At 48.8% G+C, this 19,596-nt stretch overlaps 1 long non-coding RNA gene across 1 annotated transcript; it reads right to left on the bottom strand.

Annotated features, from left to right (window-relative positions):
* Window positions 1-8,795: 8,795 nt before the first annotated feature.
* LOC309683628 lies at window positions 8,796-19,585 on the bottom strand. The gene is made up of 3 exons (XR_014270222.1): window positions 19,550-19,585; window positions 18,454-18,524; window positions 8,796-9,036 (listed from the first exon to the last, which is right to left on the bottom strand). It is a non-coding gene; the product is annotated as an uncharacterized lncRNA (long non-coding RNA).
* Window positions 19,586-19,596: the final 11 nt, after the last annotated feature.

Genomic DNA, 19,596 nt, shown 5'->3' with positions numbered 1-19,596 from the left:
ATGACAGGGTGTCTACCCAAAACTTAAAACCTGCTAATTGGTAGTAGGTTGTTTTGGGAGGGTGAAGCCTTGCTCCTGTCCTGAGGATGTAATTACAAGAGGAAGATTGATGTTTCATACTCGGATCTGCAGGAGCCGCTCCAGAGGGACGTGTACAGATCACAACGCGACCGCAGTAATCACGTGGGGACGTTAATGACACCCAACTGAGTTCTGCAAATACGCTTCAGAGAGGTGTCCAAATACAAGGGGGAGGAATTAATCTTCCAGGAGAATTATTTAAGACTTATAATCTGTTGAGAAAGGAATTACCGGCTGAGTGCTATGCAAAGCTGTGGTAATTATGCTAACAAATTAGAAGTACATTTATCTGCTTTCAAAGATATTCATCAACATTGTATGCTTGGCTTTCCCCGTACGCAGTTATGGCAGAAATCGTTATTCTTTGCAGGCTCCCACATACCAGCCCCACACTGCAATAGAGCTTTTTCACAAGCCAACAGAAAATCCCACTTTTAGGTCACATAATCTTCAAGACTCATCGGTTTAGGTTGGAAGGGACCTTGAAAATCATCGAGTTCCCACCCCCCCCTGCCCTGGGCAGGGACACCTCCCACCAGCCCAGGTTGCTCCAAGCCCCATCCAACCTGACCTTGAACATCTCCAGGGATGGGGCAACCACAGCTTCTCGGGGGAACCAGCGCCGGGGGCTCACCACCCCCACAGTCAAGAATTTCTTCCTAATAGCTCATGTAAATCTCCCCTCTTCCAGTTTGATGCCATTCCCCCTCGTCCTATCACTTCATGCCCTTGGAAAAAGTCCCTCCACAGCTCTCCTGTAGGCCCACTTTAGGGACGGGAATCCCGCAATAAGGTCTCCCCAGAGCCTTCTCTTCTTGCTGAACGACCCCAACTCTCTCAGCCTGTCAACTATGTTCTCTTCTGCTCCTCTGCAAAGTCTTTAGATTGATAAAATAGTTCATTTAGGCATCATTCCCATGCAGTGGTGTGGGGAGGTTTTCTGGTTGAACCTCATCCTGGCTGAGAAGGCTATGGTGAGTCACCAGTGTAGAGCCCACAAGGAAGCTTTGAAAACATTTATTTTCCACATGCCAATGTATCTGTAGTTAAAGCACAACATGGGACCATACTGGGTTTACTGAAATCCTGCCAGAAACCCTGGCAGGTTTCTTACAAAAATTTAATCTAACAAGTAGGCAGATTTAAAAAAAAAAAAAAAAAAAAATTAAAAAAAATCTGTCTTATTTTGGGGGCTGGAGAACATCCTGTAAAGCCTAACACCACATCTCCCGAGCCCACAAGCTCCCAGCAGCCTGTCTCGGGCAGCCCCCGAGCAATCGGCGCTTGAGCTCCCAGCAAAGCAAAGGAGAAAACGGCAACCATCTTCTGTCAAATGTCAGATCTGGGGCTTGTCCCTCTGCCAGTATCTCACCCAGGAGGTGCCACCTTGCACCCACCTGTGCACCAGGGACCTGGAACCACCATCAGAGATGCAGCAGCAGCTCAGCACCCAGCAAGAGCCTCCCAGGGGCAGATTTTGATGGCACCCAAGGACCCCTTCCCACCACAAGACACCACCTCTCTCAGATCCGATACGCCGAATGCGACATTATACCCAATATCCTTCACTTCCCAGGGACAGCACCAGGAGCAAAACCGCTGCTCCTCAAAAGCATCCTGTAGGTTATTAGCTTCTAAATGAGCTAATCTACTGAAAGAAAGCTTAGAATGCACCAGGACTGTGGAGCCCATCTCCATCTCCCCTCCCAAAGAGCACGACAGCCCAAGAACACGCAGGCAGCAGGAGTAAAACCTCCAGTACGCCGTGGCGTGACCTTCCCCCAGCACTGCCAGAGGAATAGGGGCTCAGCCCCCCAACACCCTGCTCCAGAGGAGGTCCCAGCTCTGCTCTCCCAAGCGATCCCAGGACTTATCTCCTGCGATTTCACCCGGGACAATGAACCCGGCCTGTCACACGCTGTAGCTGGACCCTGCCCGAGGGTCCATCCACGCTATGAGAAGGAGGAGTCTCAAAACCACCAAGATGCCTGGTTCGGACATCGGGTTACCAAGTGGAGGAGCCGGAGCATCAGCACTGTTGGGAAGGGATACACAGGGATACACAGCTGTCCCCAGGCTGGAACACCGACCTGACACAGACCAGCCAGGGTGGACCTGATGTTACTTAAACTGTTGCTAAATCCAGTTTCTGCCTTCTTCGTCTCCGGTTTGGTGCTGTGAGCGTGTCCCGAGGGCCGTGCCGGCGGGCTGACCCCCTTTGATCTCTCCCCACACACCCGGGTTGTAATTTCCCGAGGACTGGAGCCTACAGCAGTTTCATTGTAGGCTTTGCTGACGAGCCTGACGTCCAAGGGGAAAGCCGGCTGCCGGATAGCGTGCAAGGACATGTTGTGACACGAAAACTTGGCTCCAGGATGGGATCATCATCCTCTTGTCAGAACTCAAACCGCTTAATTACTTTGCACAGCGATGGAGAAGATGAGTTGTCCCTGCAGCGAGGGAGGATGAGGGTCTGCTCACGCAGTGGCCGGCATCTCGAGGGTAGGTGGAAACCCTCGGGCATGGTCCGATGGCTCTCTGTGGTCACCGCGGCACTGCCTTTGAAGATGCCAACTGGCAAACATAAGAGGAAAGAGCAAATTTACTCCTGCTCTTCACCCAGCACGCCGTTTTTGCTCACAAAATTGTCCTCACCCACTTCATAAAGCGGCGCAAAATTCATACGGGAGGTGCTTCCGTTTAATTACGAAATAAGTAGGGTTGGTTTTTAATTGCCCCACTATTTTCCAGAGCCAACCAAGCGCTTCCTGCGACGGGCAGTGGGAAGACGTCGGGTATTTTACAAGATGCCAATTTGCGCGTTGCATGGTAAATATAAGCACACCATGAACACAAGCCGCAAGATGATTATAGTGCAGCGGAACAAAGGAGACAGAAAATAAAATAAATTGAGGGCAAGGCTGCTACCCAAAATGGGTATTCTGTATTTTGGATCTAAAAATACTGTGCTCAAATAAGGAGGCTTTAACTTACCCCTGACCAAAGCAAATAAAATCAGGTTGAGGCTACACTCAGCAGAGAGGTCGGGAATAGAATCCGTATAGGGTTTTTTAGGCTATTTATGTTTTATTTTACACCCATCCTTTAGTCACCCAGTTATCTGCAGCTGTTATGGTGTATCTTTTTTTTTCCTGTAGGCAGAGCGCGGATACGCAGCGGCAATTGTCTGAGGAGAGAACGCCCGGTTTGTTGCTCAGACTTTTTTATATCTCAGATAAAGTGGCAGAAGGCACAGTTATTTCCTCGTGCCAGCACAAGAAGAGTGACTGCGAGATAAGGTATAGGAACAGACCGAGCCTCCGAACTACAGCCTCCCACATTCCAGATTACAGCTCCAAACCCCACTTTTTGGAACATGGGGCATTCATATCTTCCCAGAAAAAAAAAAATAAAATATCTTTTATATAAAATAAAAAAACCACAACCTTACCAAACCCCCACTTTTCCATCAAAAAAAAAGTTTCCAAGAGAAAAACGACCTCCCCAGCTTATCACAGCACCTCTGAATACTTTTCTGCTTCTCTGCAGTCGATCCATTTTTAGCAAAGCGCTTCAGTTGTCACCATAAAGAAGCAGAAGGTCTTTCTATTTCAATTAATTTTATTTATTTATGCTTGTCAACCACACTTTTATACCAGCTGTCTCTGTTTGGGACCATCTTTATTGGCTGCTGTCAAAGGACTCCAAATAAGTAAAAGCCCAATAAGGAAAATAAGTAAGATTTATATTGCTGTATCCGCAGCCCAGCTTCACCCGGGGGGAAGCACCACAGCACCACAGTTTGCATTTATTTTCCTGCCCATTCTGGCACCGCGGTGTGCCGTCGAGAAGCCAGAGGTGGAAGAGATGTACTAGAAAAAACTTGAAGTCAAAGATAAAAATACCACGTTAGCGTGTAAAGCGTGTAGGGAATGTATAGAGCATCTCGCCAGCAGCTCCATCCTCAGGGCGCAGCAGGGAGAAGAGCACGCTCTGCACGCCGTCCCCCACCACCAGCCAGAGAGGAGCAGGGAAAAATGCTATTATCCATTTCTGGAGCTGAAGAATAATTGCTTTTCACTCTGAAAACAGCAGTTTTTAAGACAGAGGTGCCCAGCCTGCTCCTCCTCCTCCTCCTCACCATTACACCCGCTAGCCGAAAACAGTCACCGCACACGGCTGAATCCTCCTGTACATGGGAGATGTATTCACCTTCAATTTTTTCAGTCCTTGTCCTCTGCCCTGGGAGATTCAATGACTGAAGAAACAACATTAGCATTGGCCAAAATATTTACGAAGAGGCCGCACATGGCAATGAAGCAAATAAATGCCTCCTGGTGAGGACCGGAAGACACTAAGAAACAAATGTTTGCTGTTGGTTATTAAATTTCGCAGTTTACTGAAACGCTGATGTCCATAAGGGTCTTAAGGGTCTTTTCCAACCTAAATGATTCTATGATTAATGTGAGTCCTGCTAAAAGCTATTCTACCTCTGCAATGTTGGCCGCTGCTCAGGTGGAAGCTCTGTTGGGTGGGAGGAGAGAGGACAGAGCCCAAAAGCACGATCCCTGTCTCTGAGCCTAGTTTTCTCAAGATTATCTCCTGAAATTGAGATATCTGACCCCCATCGCACATGGTGCATGGAAACGAGTCCAATGGCTTCAGTGGGTTTTCCAATGGCTTCAGTTCAGTTTCACCAAACCTCCCAGGGATGTGCAGATCCCACTGAGGTCCAGGGGAATCATACACCTTCCCCAGCAGACCTGGCATCAGCCCCTATCCAGCTATTAAAAAAAGCTATCAAAGCCATAGCAATAGCTGCAGCGACGCAGGTTAATTATTTAAGCCCACGTGCTTGCTGGAGAAGACAGTCAGTTCATCCCCATCTCCCTGGTGGTCCTTTCCTGGGGACATCTGTTCACGCCGGTTGCCACTCGATTTCTCAAAATAATTTCACATTACCGCTGCGTTTCCCAAGCTCGGCGTACGCTGAGCATGGCCAACTCCTGGAAACAGCGTCGGGAAGAGGAGACAGCAACGAACAGACCATCTCTGATCACAGAAATCAGAGTGGTCACCTCCCCGAGAGAGCTCTCCCGCAGGAACCAGCATCTCCCACGTGTGGCAAATATCCTGATCCTCTTTCTCCTGTTTTTAAAAGAGGACTTCAAGGGAGGTTTCCTATTGTCCAGACTCCGACATCCCCCATCGAGCAACGCAACATAGGGAGACAGCAGCGCTGGACCTACGTCTTCATTAAAAACACAATTATTTGTATAAAGCCAGCATCACAAATCACTGCTTTTATATGCACGATGATATTAGTTTGCATATTCATAAGGCACCATACGTTTATGCATCTTCATAAATATTAGGGAAGAACAAATTTTTCCGTTCTTAGGAGAAAAAATAAATACGGATTTGGGTAAGTGCTTTCCTAAACAACTCTGTTAAGAAGTGTTCCCTCTTCCAGCGCTGTGCAAAGGGGGTTTGGCTCAGAAATTCAAATTCTCTTTGAATTTCTTCATTTGGAGATGTGCTTTACTCCCCTCACAGCCAGTGTAAGTGTATCTCAGGGAGTTTTAAGCTCTCAACCCAAATAACAAGTGAACAAGCGCTGGATCAGCTGGGACACCCCGACCTCTCCTCATGCAACAGCACGGAGGGAAGAGGCTTACCCAGTTCCTGGGATTTCGGTGCTGATGGAAAGATCATCCCTACCTGCAACCTAGGAGAAATCGAGCAATTATACAAATACCAGCAACGTCTCAAAAGTATATAACGACATTAGTGTGTAATTCTCAGGATGCAGACGCGAATATCCTCACTCACCCCTGAACCGCAGCCAAATTCATTGGGACAGGAGACCCAGTGCCACCTGCCTTTGCCATGCCAGCAGCTGAAGATGAGGGCAGGGATCAAGAGCGGCTTTCGGGAGGAGATATAGAAATAATACATCTAATAAGTCCCTGAAAGGGCTTCGTTCAGACGTCAGCGTCTGTTTATCACTGACTGCACAGCCACTTCACTCCCTTGTATATATACTCCCTTAAATAGCCCATTTAAGTTCATTTTTATCCTGTTTCCAACGGCAGACTGGAACCCCTATTTTAAAAGTGCTGATTAAGTATCTGCACAATCAACCCCTAGCAGCCCGCTTCAGTGGAGCGCTTGATTAGCTATGCTCTAATTAACCTCTTCACCTCCCCACGCATTAGCAGGTAAATTTATTTACACTCATGAGTAGGCACAAATCCACATATTGCCAGACTCTGAATTCCTCGATTTTAGGTTTCTGTTCACCATCGCCTCCTTGGAGGCCAAGATGCAGTATCTGTACGCTCGTGGCTTTCGCTGGACCAGATATCAACCATTCAAATCCCCCTGAGCCACCACTTGGAAATCAAAAGCTAAGACTGACCATGATTTTTCGGAGGCGAGGAATCTGCTCTGTCTAGCAGTGACGGCACCCTAATTAAAACGGGTCGAGAAGATGTCCCCATCCCTTGGTCCTTCCACATATGGGACCAGAGTTGAACGAGTGTGGGTGAAACGGTTACACACGGAGTTGAAATAAAATGAGTAAGTAATATAGAATAAGAAATAATACAGAATCAAATAGAAATAATAAGAAATAATATAGTAATATAGAATAAGAAATAAAAGCAGTTGAGTAATATTTGCTCTTAAAAAGAAGGATTTATTCATTCGGAAGCCATTCAGCCTCCCGTTGAGTTCGATATGGACCACTGCGAGGGTGGGATGAGACCTGGATCGCCAATGGTTTCTGCTGGTTGCTGGTTCACCAGGACAGCTCCAGGCCAGACAGATTTGGGAAAAAAAAACAAACAAACAAACACCAAACCTCCAAATCTACGACTTTTACTGATGAAGAGACACAAGCAGATGGGTTTTTTTTCAGATGTTGCTTGGAAAAGAAGGATGTTGAAGCTTGCTACAACACCGTGGCTTTCCGTACGGCTGCAGGATGCTCGACTCGGGCATCCCGTGCTGGCTGGCGATACCCATCCCTCACCCCGGCTGATGGATCGTAATGGGCTGCGCTGACACGCACAAGCAGGAGGGAAGGAAAAGTTCTGTGCCATGCTCGTGTCAAGTTGATTTAACTTTTCAAGCCATCTGCAACCGTAAAAACAAGACACCGCATCCACCAACCAAGCAGGCAGATGGTGGATTTGGGATGGCAACTATCCTGCAGCGATGCAGCAGAGTGTGATGGTTTCCCTTTGAATCAGCCGTCCAAGAGCAGATCAAATGCCTTCAAAAAGCATAACTCCCTGGCACCTGTGCATATGCACTCTTATATTAGCAGGATAAGCCAAAAATCCTGACTTCCTTGGCGTGAAGGGCTTGTCTGGATCCCTCTCTCAGCCCGGCTATCTGGCCGTGACTGCACTCCCTAGCAGACAGGACAACCCATCGTCCCTTTATCCGTCTCCTTCTGTCACCACCACAGCTTCCACGGGCGCAGCCTGGGTTTTTCTAACCAGCGCTGGAGCTGTTCCTAGACTGATAAGAAATACCCCCAAATAAATCAATGAAATGCGTCCACCGAGAGAGAGGCTTCGACAACTCTGCATCACCGTGAGCCTCTAAATTAAACCTCCCATGGAAATCCCCAACCTGCGACAGGCGCTCCACCGCCATCAGGCATGGTCCAAGATGGGTGGCTGCGTTACCTCCTCCTGCTTACCCCAACTGCTTATCAAAATGTCCTTCAATGCAGAAGAAGCTGGATGCCTACCGAGCTGGCACAGAAAGATTAAATTATTTGCTGCTAAATAACAAGAGGAGATGAAATAGGAAAATCCACCCCAAACTGGAGCGCAGATCCAACCAGTCAGCAAAAAGTTGAAAGGAATGAGGCAAAGGGAGAATATCCCTGAAAAGGAGAGGAAAAAGGCAGCCAGAGAGCTTAGCGGGTTTCAAAGATCAAGGAGAAATCCCACCTGATCAGCTTAAAAACTCCCAAGGCACTAAATATCATAAATACAAGCCCTGAGCCTGGAAACTATGTTTTTGAAGATAAAAGAAAACAGCTGCAATCCAGCCGTCATCGCAGGAGCTGGGACATCACTAAAACCATCCAGTTCCACGAGCTTTGCAAGAAAACTCCTGGGGCTTGGCGAGGTTGAGGGTGCCCGGCGGGAAGGAGGACCAGACAGGGCTGCCGAGGCCGCGCGGGAGAGAGGGACCATATGGCACAGAGGGATGTTCGGGGAAGCAGGGGAGGAGAGGAGACGAGCAGATGGGAGGGGGAGCTGAAACGCAAACCGACGGAGACGGCGTGTTTGGGTTTATTCTGCAGGAAGGGAGACGGCGGCGCAGGGGAGGTGGTTCGAGAGACGGTGCTCCCATCCCCGCTCAGGCCCGCAGGCAGCGGGGTGGTTCTCCCCCCCCCCCCCCCCCCCCCAGGAACGGCTAAAACCACACCGAAAGCAATCAGGCAGGGAAAATACCAGACATGTCTGGCTTGTAGCCATACAAATTACCATGAAAACCACTCCCAAATTTCCTTTTGTTATATAGATGCTCAACCTCTCCCCTGCCTTTGTTTTCTCCACACCAGGTCCACGAAACATCATGGCAGCTTCTGGACCACGTGTGGGAAGAAAACCGAACGTGAAGTGTATGTCCAACCGTGGGGCGCGTGTCTCCTGCCGCACACCCTCACCACCAGCGCAGCTCACCCTGCTTTTATTTGCTCAGAAAGCGTTGATTTCTAAGATATCGGAGATGCTTTGGCATCTGCTCCATAGGCTCTTCCGGGCGGAGCATCGCGGCAGGGCGGCATCTGACAGATCTGGTCCCTCGGCGTCACGGTGCGATGGGATCCGCCGCCCGTGGAGGATGCTCCAGCAGTGTAAGGACCAGGCAGGTTGTCGGCATCTCCGACGCGTGGCGTTTCGTGCCCCGGCTGGCCAGAGGCCATGCCTGCAATCCACAGCAAAAAGCGAATTACATAAAACTTAAATTCCTGGCATGACTAGGCTGCCTCGCAAACCCCGCTGCCCTGAAAGCTGAAACAATTAGTATACTGTTTATTCATAAGATTAAACCCACTGAGGTGTAAAACAGCAGCTGTAGTGTCAAGCACAAGGCATTATTTCGCTGCCACAAAACAGACACGAGCCTGGGCTCCTGGCCGGGTCTCCAGCAATGCTTTTTCATTCACCTGGAATGAAGGAACTGGCCGTCTTCTTTTTTTTTTTTTTTAATTTTTTTTTTTCCAGACACACAAGGATAAATCCTGGGCTTTAGGAAGGGAGCGGGGCCGTCCATCCTCCACAAAGCCTTCCGCTGGCAATAGATGTGACGAAATATTTCCCTTTTATAACCCCATTAAATCTCCCTCCTTATGCAATAAGATCATTATGGGACTGGTGCGAGAGAAAGGATTATAATAAGTATTACATATGTAGAGTCTGTAGCTGGCACAGCCCCGGTACAGCTGACAAAACTGTTGATTCTGGGCTGATCTGGTTATTTATATTCGCAGTACGCACGGCGAACTCCCACTCCCCGGGCAAGGCGGGTGGTACAGAGCTTTCCGTGCCTTCCCGGGTCACTGTTCGCAGGCCACCCCACTGCTCTGTTTCACTGTAATGATGAGAATTATATTCCCTTAATGCCCAAAAAGGTCAAATAATACAACCAGTATCGGTCATTTCTCAGCCTTTGGGTTAATGAAGCCAATTAGATCAACCAACCTCATTTCCCATTCCCCATAATCCGCCCAGTTCCTCCCCTGATTATGTTGCAGTGACTGATTCTTGCCAGTTTTATTCTCCAGAAACTGAATTTTTGGGTCCTATGGGCAAAGGAGATGGGCTGAAGTGCCGGCAGTGCCTGAGCATCGCACGAGCTGTGCCTGAGGGACCGGATCCAGCCCCCTGCCCCACATCTTGCAGAAGGCAGCAAAAAGTCCCTTCCCATCGAATTTGGGAAAAAAAGCTTTGTTCTGATCCCATATTTTATATAGGATTGACCCAGGTCATGGGTGAATATAGCAGTTAGTGGGGGCAGAAACAATACCAGCACATCAGCATCTCCAGGAGAAGACATCACCATCCCGGGGTGAACCGGCTTCCGTACACAACCACGGGGCCCTGCCGGGTCCCATCTCCAGCCACAACCAGCCTCGGATGCCTCCAGAAAAAAAAAAAAAAAAAACAAAACAGGAAAACAAACTCATAAACCAAACCCAGCAAATACCCACTGATTGTGCACTGGGGGGAAAAAGTCCTCCCTGACCCTCCACAGGCAGCTGGCTGGAGCCCAAAATATCACAATTGATCGTAGTAACTGTCAAGCCAGATGATCGTTAACGGTCTCTTCTGACCTCAGTAATCTATTAAATATATTAGATAACAGCTGTTTCCGTGCCAGGTGATGTCAAGACAACAGCACTGCCCCGGGTCATTCGGACGGTGAAGAAAATCGCCTAAGGTCACCGTCTCTGCAGGAAGCCGCGCTCGGATGCTCGGCCACCTGAAGGCGGAAAAAAATATTTTCTCTTCCTCAGTTGGCACCGATGTTGTCTCAGAGCCCCGGGAAGTCTCCAAAATAGGTGTTTTCATCAGCGGCGTGTGCTTAAATATACAGTCACCCCTATATTCTGGATCAGGATATCTGCTACATCATTTACATGGTAGACTAAAACAAAGTTCAGGATAAATGAGACAACCTGAAAAATATTCTTACTGGTGGCATATATTAATCTGTTCAGGCTACACAGGAGGTGGGGGCAGCGTTGTTAATCAAGTGCTTAAAATAGGCTCAGCACTGTACCAACACGCGGGGCTGAGCTAAAACTCCATCTGAGATGTTCTTATCAAAACGGGGTTTGGCTCAGCGCAGCCTGCAAGGAAGAGTCACATCTAGATGGCTTCAACAAAACCTGGTGGATTTGGGCTGAAAAATCAAAAGCTGGGTTGTTGTTTGGTTTTTTTTGTTTGTTTTTTTGTTTGTTTGTTTGTTTGTTTTAACACACACGTCCTCCCCCATTTTTTAAGCCAGAATTGTTCTGGAGGTTGGCTGAAACGTCACGGAAAATGTCTGTCCCTCTGACCCCCCTGCCTGTGCCCAGGCAGGCGACGTTAAGTGATGTGACTGTGGTTCTTTCGCTTAAAAACCGAGCAGACAAATGCCCAGCCTGTGCATCTCCAGGACATCAGCGCCCCAGCAACAACAACAACAACAACAACAACAAAAAACTGCTTCTTTTCCTATCGTGCCGAGGGTGAGAAAAGGAGCGAGGGGCATCCGAGCCTGTTGTCCCTGCGGAGAGCTGCTCCTGCACGCAGGAGGGATGCGGGCACGCACAAAAAGATGGAAACCCATCTTTTTTTATTCACCATTTTATGAGTTCTTGCAGGGATGCGCGTGTGTTTTCACGTCTATCAGGAAAAGGGTTTTTTGTGGGTTTTTTTCCATGGAAATACCTGCGTTTGCAAGCATTCAAACATGCTTATTGCTCACTATGCCTTAATAAACCCTATAAAACCTTTAGCTGTCCCACACGGGAAAGGAAGCAATCCTGGGTGACAGAAATCACCCCCACGATGAATAATCAACCTTAATAATCCACACACTTCATCAACGGATATTAATTTGTATATAAATAGATCTTCAGGCAAAAGAAAAAATTGAGGACCCGCTGTTTATACAAAAATCAACCCTCCGCGGAGACACAGGCACACACAAAAACCAGGCACAATTTTTCAGCGGGTCCAAATGAGATGCTGAGATGAAATGGTGCCAGCTGACTTACACTATATAAACATTTTATCCCTGTTTTTCCACTGAAATCAATTGCAGGCTCCGACGTTACACAATTTCTTTCCTTTTTATTTCTTTTCTTGCTTGGATCTTTTACTACAGTCGCGGTGCTACGGCCTTGCAGAAGGAAACCTGCAGGCTGAAGAACATGAAGCTATTTCAGCTCTTTCTTTGCTACAAGAAACCATCTGCCTCCCAGGCATAATCCCAGTCTACACTCGGTAGGAAACCAGTTTGGTTGCTGGCCGTGTGACTGGATCCACACAGAGAGGTGTTTGGCCGAATGGTTTTCATGTTTACACCGACAGCCAGCCAGAACTGCGCTTCTCTTTCCAGCGGAGCGGGTCTGGCCTTCAACCAGGGTATTTTTAATCAGGTCACTCATTAGCATTTCCTCAGGTACCTGCTACCTGCAGCTTTGGTCTCAAAACCGCAGAAGGCACGCCGAGTTTAAAGTCTTTCCCAAATGCTCCAAAGAGCTCAGGCCTCCTCGTACCCACACAAGACCTCCGAGAAGGCAAAACCTTCCTGAAATTCTGCCTCTTTTTCTGCAAGAAGTGAGCACCGACAGTCTTCTCACCCTACAGGCTTCACAGCTCCTTTAAGTTCACTCAGTCCCTTGAACCTTCGCTGCCAAAAAGATGCTGGAAAAGTCTGTGACCCGCATCCCTCCTCTGCTTTGCCCGTAGGTACCGGGTAGCATCATTCAACCCCCAAATTTTCAGACATGCTCCTTTGTGTTTCCTCCACCACCGACTCCAAACGAGGTCCCGGCTCCTCTGCACCCATCTTCTGGGGTGCCCTGAATGGGGATGATGATCAGAGCGTCGCGTGCTGGAAGCATCGCCCCTCGCCCCGGCGGGCTCCCCGTGCTCCCCAGAGCTCCCCCACCGTATCCACACGGACAGAAACACTCACACAAACACAAAACAGCACCAACGACTTCATCCCGTTCCCCTCTCTGGCTGAGCAGGATAAAGGCTCATTAGTGGGAAATATATGCATATACGTATACAATAGATGTGTATCTTCACCGGCTTGGCTGCCTTGGTGTTTGTTGGCGATCCCACACTGGCCGACATCCCAATGATCATGCCCCCGACCCGTGCTCCCACTGCAGTCCCAGCACACGGACCCCCCGTACACACAGAAAAGTGTCCCTCGCACCAGGAAATAATTAGAAATGGATTTTAATGAGCGCACAGGACAGACCGCACTGCTCACACGCAGGGCACAGCCGAGGGTGCCGACCACCAACCTGCTTACACACAACCGGCCCTTTTCATCCTATTTTCCCACCCTTGTTCGCCACCCCAAACCACCTTGATTCCTGCCTTTGTTTCCTCCTCTAAACATCCCATAATAAGCCTTATGCAATCCTAAAACACTCTTCCCCTATGTGTCCCACACCCCTAGGCAGCGACACCCTCCCCACTCCAAAAGATGCTCTGGAGAGCGGCTCCTTGAAGGCACCGTTTGGGCTACCTCGCCTGCCACCGGTCCTCTGGGCTACGGCTGCCGAGTTCGATGGTGGCACCAAGAAGAAATTGCATTTTCATCCTGGATCTCCACGCAATGATGGCAGGAACAGGACGGGGTGACACCGGCTTTGTGGTCCTTCCAAGCCTTTGATGAGGATGCAATCGGTGCCTGGCTGCTCGGAGGACACCCGGCAGCCCCAAGCTGTTAGCTTCCCCTTCCTTTCCTACGCCGCAGAAATGTTTGTAGCCTCTGGCCAACTCTTCCTCCTGCCTGTGAGATCTTGCCCTCGGCAGCTGGTGGGCTTTCTAACCCCAGCGTCCTCCCGCTGCCGCCTGCCCTACGTACATGCTGCGGAGCTAACGAGGAAACAACCACTGGACAAGAGGAATGAAGGGGAAAACATGGAGGAATCTGAAGAAAAACAGCAGGAATTTGGGAGAAGGGAGCAGGGAACAGTTTGTGAAGAGCAGCCAGAGACGGCACATCTGGGCAGGAGGTAAGAAAGTTAATAAATCCAGTCAAAAAGCAAAGTTCAGCTGCAAAGATACGGGATGGACTTTAATGCTCTACACAAATTGAAGAAGAAATCTTTTTCTTTTTCCCCCAGGAGTCACTTCTCATGGCTGGGAGCCCTCGGGGACGCTGAGCACTGATTCCAGGGAGGCAGGTACAAGGTTAATGCTGCGAACAGCAGAATCGTTAGCGGGGCAGATAACACACCTCGGTATGAAGATAAACAACATGTAGGCAGATGCCACCAAGGTTAACCTTCATCTTTGGGAAAGCAAGATCCCAACTTAGGGGCTGGCACCGGTGGATTTAGATCCAAGAGGTGTTTTTAAGTAAAAGCGTCTGGACGGGAATTAGTTTGATGCTTGAAAAAAAAAAATAAATAAAATTGGCGAGTCCTAATAGTGGAGGTGAAAGAAACGTTGCAGTGAAAGATCAAAGGGTACTTTGATTCCACTTCTACCTGGTGACTGAGGAAGGACAGAAAGGAAATCCCTATTTAGTAAACAGCGAGCAAACCACCGTGAAACAGCCTGACAGCCCAACTCTAACATCTGGCATGCAAGCTGGAAACAACACAAGAAAAAGACTATCTACATGTCACCACAATATCCAGAGAACTGGAAATACAGCCACTCCAAAGGCCTCAGCCAGTCCAAAAAGCTCTAGGCAACACTAGTGCAAAGATTTGGCCAAAATACATGATGGTCAGGGCGCAGAGGAGTGAAGGAAAGCAAGGAAAAGGTCTGGAGAACATCCACTGCTGAGCAACCAATGCTTGGCCTAACAAGAGCCTTTGTTTATTCTTTTGTGTGCTCCTCACTTGTTTCCCAACCAACAGCGATGAGCAGAACTGGATGAAATCATGGAAACTTTGACAGAGCTCACCAGAAAATGGACCTTTCGGGCCATCAAATCTAATCGCAGAACTTCAGCCGGTTACCAAGGCTGTAACCTAGTAATTTGTGTGTAAATATCTTATAGAGATCCATTATTCTTCATTTCAGGTCATCAAAAGCTGAAGACTCTACCGCTCCTCCTTTAGTCACGTATTTAAAACTCTCCACAATGTCTTTGCAAATGCTGCCAAAATAAATTTTCATTTATTTATCAGCTTTAGAGGACTTCAAAAGCTATGACCAGATAGCAGAGCTTGTCTGCAGAAGGCAACGTGAGTGCCATTTACTCCACTTAAGAACAAGTCTTTAAAGTAACAAAGAAATACTATATATAATGTACGGTTAAGGTCCAGTTTCATTTTTTCCAACAAAACAAAAGTTTCCTGCCATGGAGGGGACACGCCAATGGATCAGAAGGAGGATGGGGAGAGAAGGGAGCAGGGGGAGCAGCTGAACAGGTTCCTCTGGCTGCCACCAAACTCGGAAACACTCTCCAGGTCCTCAGCTTGGGCAAATGCCCCGGCTGCCTTGGGATGTTATTTCAGAGCAAGACCTACAAAAGCATCAACTATCTCTTTTTCCCTGCCCGCTCCCCTTCCCACGGGAAGAAGACACGGGGAAACAGACCAAAAGGAGCTGCAACGTGTCTGGACAACGCAGAAATCAGCACTGTCGGGCATATAATGGAAAAAAACCCACCACATGGAGGGAACCTCTGGTTTCTCTTCCTTCCAACCTCGTAAGGAGATTGTCCTGTCTTGCCCTGCTCGTCCCTCCGCGCTGTTGGACACCTCCCAAGCACTGGCAGGGAGTGTTTGAAAATACAATGTGGAAACCCCACAACGCCCCGGAAAAGGTCCCTGCAGGTGTCCTTACTATCAGCATGTCAATGCACGGGGCTGGAGGAGGAGGCATCTCTTTGATGCTCCAAGATGTGCAGCTCAAAGCAAGCTGAACTGCCGACTTCTTCTGCTCACGTGTACCTGAAACCCCTGCCCTTCCCACCTGGAGAAATGTAAGAAAAACACATTTATTTCACCATTCCCTTCCTTTCGCATTACCTCTCTGCTTTAAAAATATTATTTTTTTTTAATTAAACCTGAAATCACCTAGAGCAGACGCCAGGAATGGAGGATCTTACATGGCACGGAAGAGGGGTTCCAGGCTCCAGCCAAAAGGTCACCCTGGGACAGCAGGTCACCCAAGGCTGGGTGCACCCCCAAACCCCGCAACCCTACGCCTGTAAATACTTGTGCCTAAGTACAGGTGGGAGAGTTCCCACGGAGCCTGACTTTAGGTTGCAAAACGAATGCTACAGAACACCAAATTTAACCTATAATGAAAGAGAAGAGAGAAGCATTTGAATTTGAGTGGGATTCATTAAGAAAAGCAAAAGTGGTGGCATTGCACAGCATGTTCCGCGCAGTATAAAGGTCCAACTGAGCCTTTCTCTACATCTGATTTTATCAAGAAAGGAGGAGAAAAAAAAAAAAAAAAGCAGCAAGAACACAAAAGCCTGTGGGAGCCATATCAACAGCCTGGGGAGGATTCATCCCTGCAGCAATCTCTCTACGCTCTCTCTTCCTCAGCCCTGCTTTCACCTCCCTCATAGCACAAGAACCCCTTCTTATCCTAATTAACAACTTTAACGTATGGATTGTTTCAAGCCAATTACATCAGTCCATTATAGGCGGTTTCACGAAGTTGCATTTATAATTCCACTAATTTACACTTGGAAACAACGATATACAAAGGGAAAACGTTACTGGGGGAGATCAAAATAATCAAGAGCTTTGGTTATTAGCGGCGTTTTTGAAATACAACCCGAAATCTAACAGTGGTGTCGGGAAAGTCTTTACTGAGTATTTGTGTAGGCTGATGGAGCAGGGGGAGCAAAAGCCTCTCTCACTGCATCCAGGGTTTTTGGCTGTTACCTCTGACCCAAGGTAGGAATGATGTTTTCCACCCCCATTGCTCAAAAAATATTTCTGAGAACACTTTTTGTCTTGACTACGGGCTCCAGCAGGCAATTATCTAATCCTCGTTTTTATGAGTATTTTCCACAAGTAGATCTAGCGGCTATTATGTTCATTTATCCATTTACTCGGGGAAGAGGGGAAATGAAGGCCCCCCGCTCGTCTGGAGCCCAGTCCAGGTGCTGTGTCCCCAGCACAGTGACCCAGACAACATCTCCACGAAGGTGCGGGAGCTCTGCTTGGCTCTGACGTGGCAGGAGGACCCCTGAGGACAAGTGTCAGCTCCCACTGATGGAGCGGTCACAGCAAAGCAATTTGGACTTCAGTCTCGCTGCAAGCAGCATCCACCCGGGTGCCAATTAACACCCCCGGTGATTGCAATGACGCGGACATCTGGCTGCTGAGAACAACATGCGCTGAGTCCAACTGCTGCTGCCTGGAGAGCTTTTCCTCTGGTTCAGACCTCGGTTGGTTTTTTTGGTGTTGGTTTGTTTTTGTTTGTTTGTTTGTTTTTGTTTTTTTTTTTTCAAAAGTCTTCCAACCCGGCACCCTACGGGCTTTGCCACATTTGCCAGACCTTCTCCTGAACCCATCAACCAGATGGTTGGCAGAGTAAATCATGCTCCTCTCTTGGAAATCTCCCCTTCCCCTGCCAATGGTGCACAGACTGGTCCTTCTACTGCAGACCTCTGTCTTTCTACCCCAGCTAAAGATCTGCTGTCCCTCTCGCATCTCATGGTTGTCTGCCAGCTCACAGCAACATGGTGAGTACAGAGCTTTTCATCTCTGCCAGCCCACGCTTCCACCCTGACATGTCCCTTTGCCAGCACTGGGAACGACACTGACACCTCTAACCTAGACATGGACTTTTCCCCGGAATCTTTTCTCAGCATAAAATCTTCAGGGAGCAGCCACGCAACCCCAATTCTTGCTCCAACGTTCATATTTGGTTGTAGCTAGGTGGCTGTCAGTCTCTTCTCCCAAGTAACAGGCGATAGGACAAGAGGAAATGACCTCAAGTTGTGCCAGGGGAGGTTTAGATTGGATATTAGGAAAAAAATTTTCACAGAAAGGGTTGTCAAGCATTGGAACAGGCTGCCCAGGGAAGTGGTGGAGTCACTATCCCTGAAGGGATTTAAAAGACACGTAGATGTGGTGCTGAGGGACATGGTTTAGTGGTGGACCTGGCAGTACTAGGTTAATGGTTGGACTTGACGGTCTTAAAAATCTTTTCCAACCTAAATGATTCTATGATTCTGATTGTATGATTTCAACCATTTGCACAGGGCACCACCCTGCTCCACTCCTGCCAACCCTGAAGACTGCTGTTGAAGACCATTTTCTAGTCTCTTTTTGTGGAGGACCGTGTCACAATGTAACCCTCTGCTTTCTGTTGCTTGCTGGGGTCTCCCCCCACCCCCCGTACGTGAAACAGGAGCTAGTGGTCTTCACTCCCTACTCATAATTTCATTTCAGAGTCAAGAAGTCCTTTCTCATTTCCGACTCTTCGTGCCAGCGTAATCACGTGTTGTGTTTTAACCCCAGACAGCAGCTAGGACCATGCGGCCACTCGCTCACTCTCCGCAGTTGCAATGAGGGAGAGAATCAGAAAAGTGAGAAAAAACTCATGGGTTGAGAGAAAGACAGTTAATAGGCAGAGCAAAAGCCGCGCACGCAAACAGAGCAAAACACGGAATCCATACCCTGGTCCCCATGGGCAGGCGGGTGTTCAGCCATCTCCAGGACAGTCGTGCTCCATCATGCCTAATGGTGACTTGGGAAGACAAAAGTCATCACTCCCAACGTCCCCCCCCTTCCTTCTTCTGCCCCAGCTTTATATACTGAGTGTGACACCATACAGTACAGAATATTCCTGTGGTCAGTTGGGGTCGGCTGTCCTGGCCGTGTCCCTTCCCAACTCCTTGTGCCCACCAGCCCATCACTGGTGGGGTGGTGTGAGGAGCAGAAAAGGCCATGAGACCTCAGCAACAACCAAACCCACCAGTGCGCTGTCACACTGTTCCTATCCCAGATCCAAACCACAGCCCCACACTGTTAACTCCATCCCAGCCAAAACCAAGACATTGCATTTTCAAGCAAGTTCCTTTATATTTTACCAGAAGATTTTCACCTGTGACTTGAACATACCTACACTATGGGCCTGATATGAAAAATTGCAAAACTCTTTAACTCGTACAGGTTCCTGCATTGAAAACTTTACATCAGCGGGAAAGTGCATCACAGAACACGAGGGGAAGGTGGCCATCCATCAGAAGCTTCTGATTTTTCTCTTTTTTTCTCTTTTTTTTGGCTCACACCATTTCACCATGGTGAATCACAAAATGGTTTGGGTTGGAAAGGACTCTAAAGACCATCCACTTCCAACCCCCCTGCCACGGGCAGGGACACCTCCCACCAGCCCAGCTTGCTCCCAGCCCCATCCAACCTGGCCTTGAACACCTCCAGGGATGGGGCAGCCACAGCTTCTCAGGGCAACCTGTGCCAGGGGCTCACCACCCTCACAGGAAAGAATTTCTTCCTCATATCTAACCTAAATCTCCCCTCTTCCAGTTTAAAACCATTCCCCCTCACCCCATGGCTCCCCTCCCCGGTCCAGAGTCCCTCCCCAGCTCTCCTGGAGCCCCTTTAGGCACTGGAAGGGGCTCTAAGGTCCCCCCGGAGCCTTCTCTTCTCCAGGCTGAACCCCCCCCACCTCTCCCAGCCTGTCCTCCCCAGCAGAGGGGCTCCAGCCCTCCCAGCATCTCCGGGGCCTCCTCTGGCCCCGCTGGGTGAATTTACCCCAGGACATCCAGGCTGCCGCTCCCGCCAGGCCCGGGGCTGAAGCC

The sequence above is a fragment of the Vanellus vanellus genome (genome assembly GCF_965231255.1).
Source record: "Vanellus vanellus genome assembly, chromosome: Z".
In the NCBI taxonomy this organism is placed as follows: domain Eukaryota; kingdom Metazoa; phylum Chordata; class Aves; order Charadriiformes; family Charadriidae; genus Vanellus; species Vanellus vanellus.
Note: the sequence above shows the minus strand (reverse complement) of the source record. Positions and strands in the feature narration are given on the sequence as shown.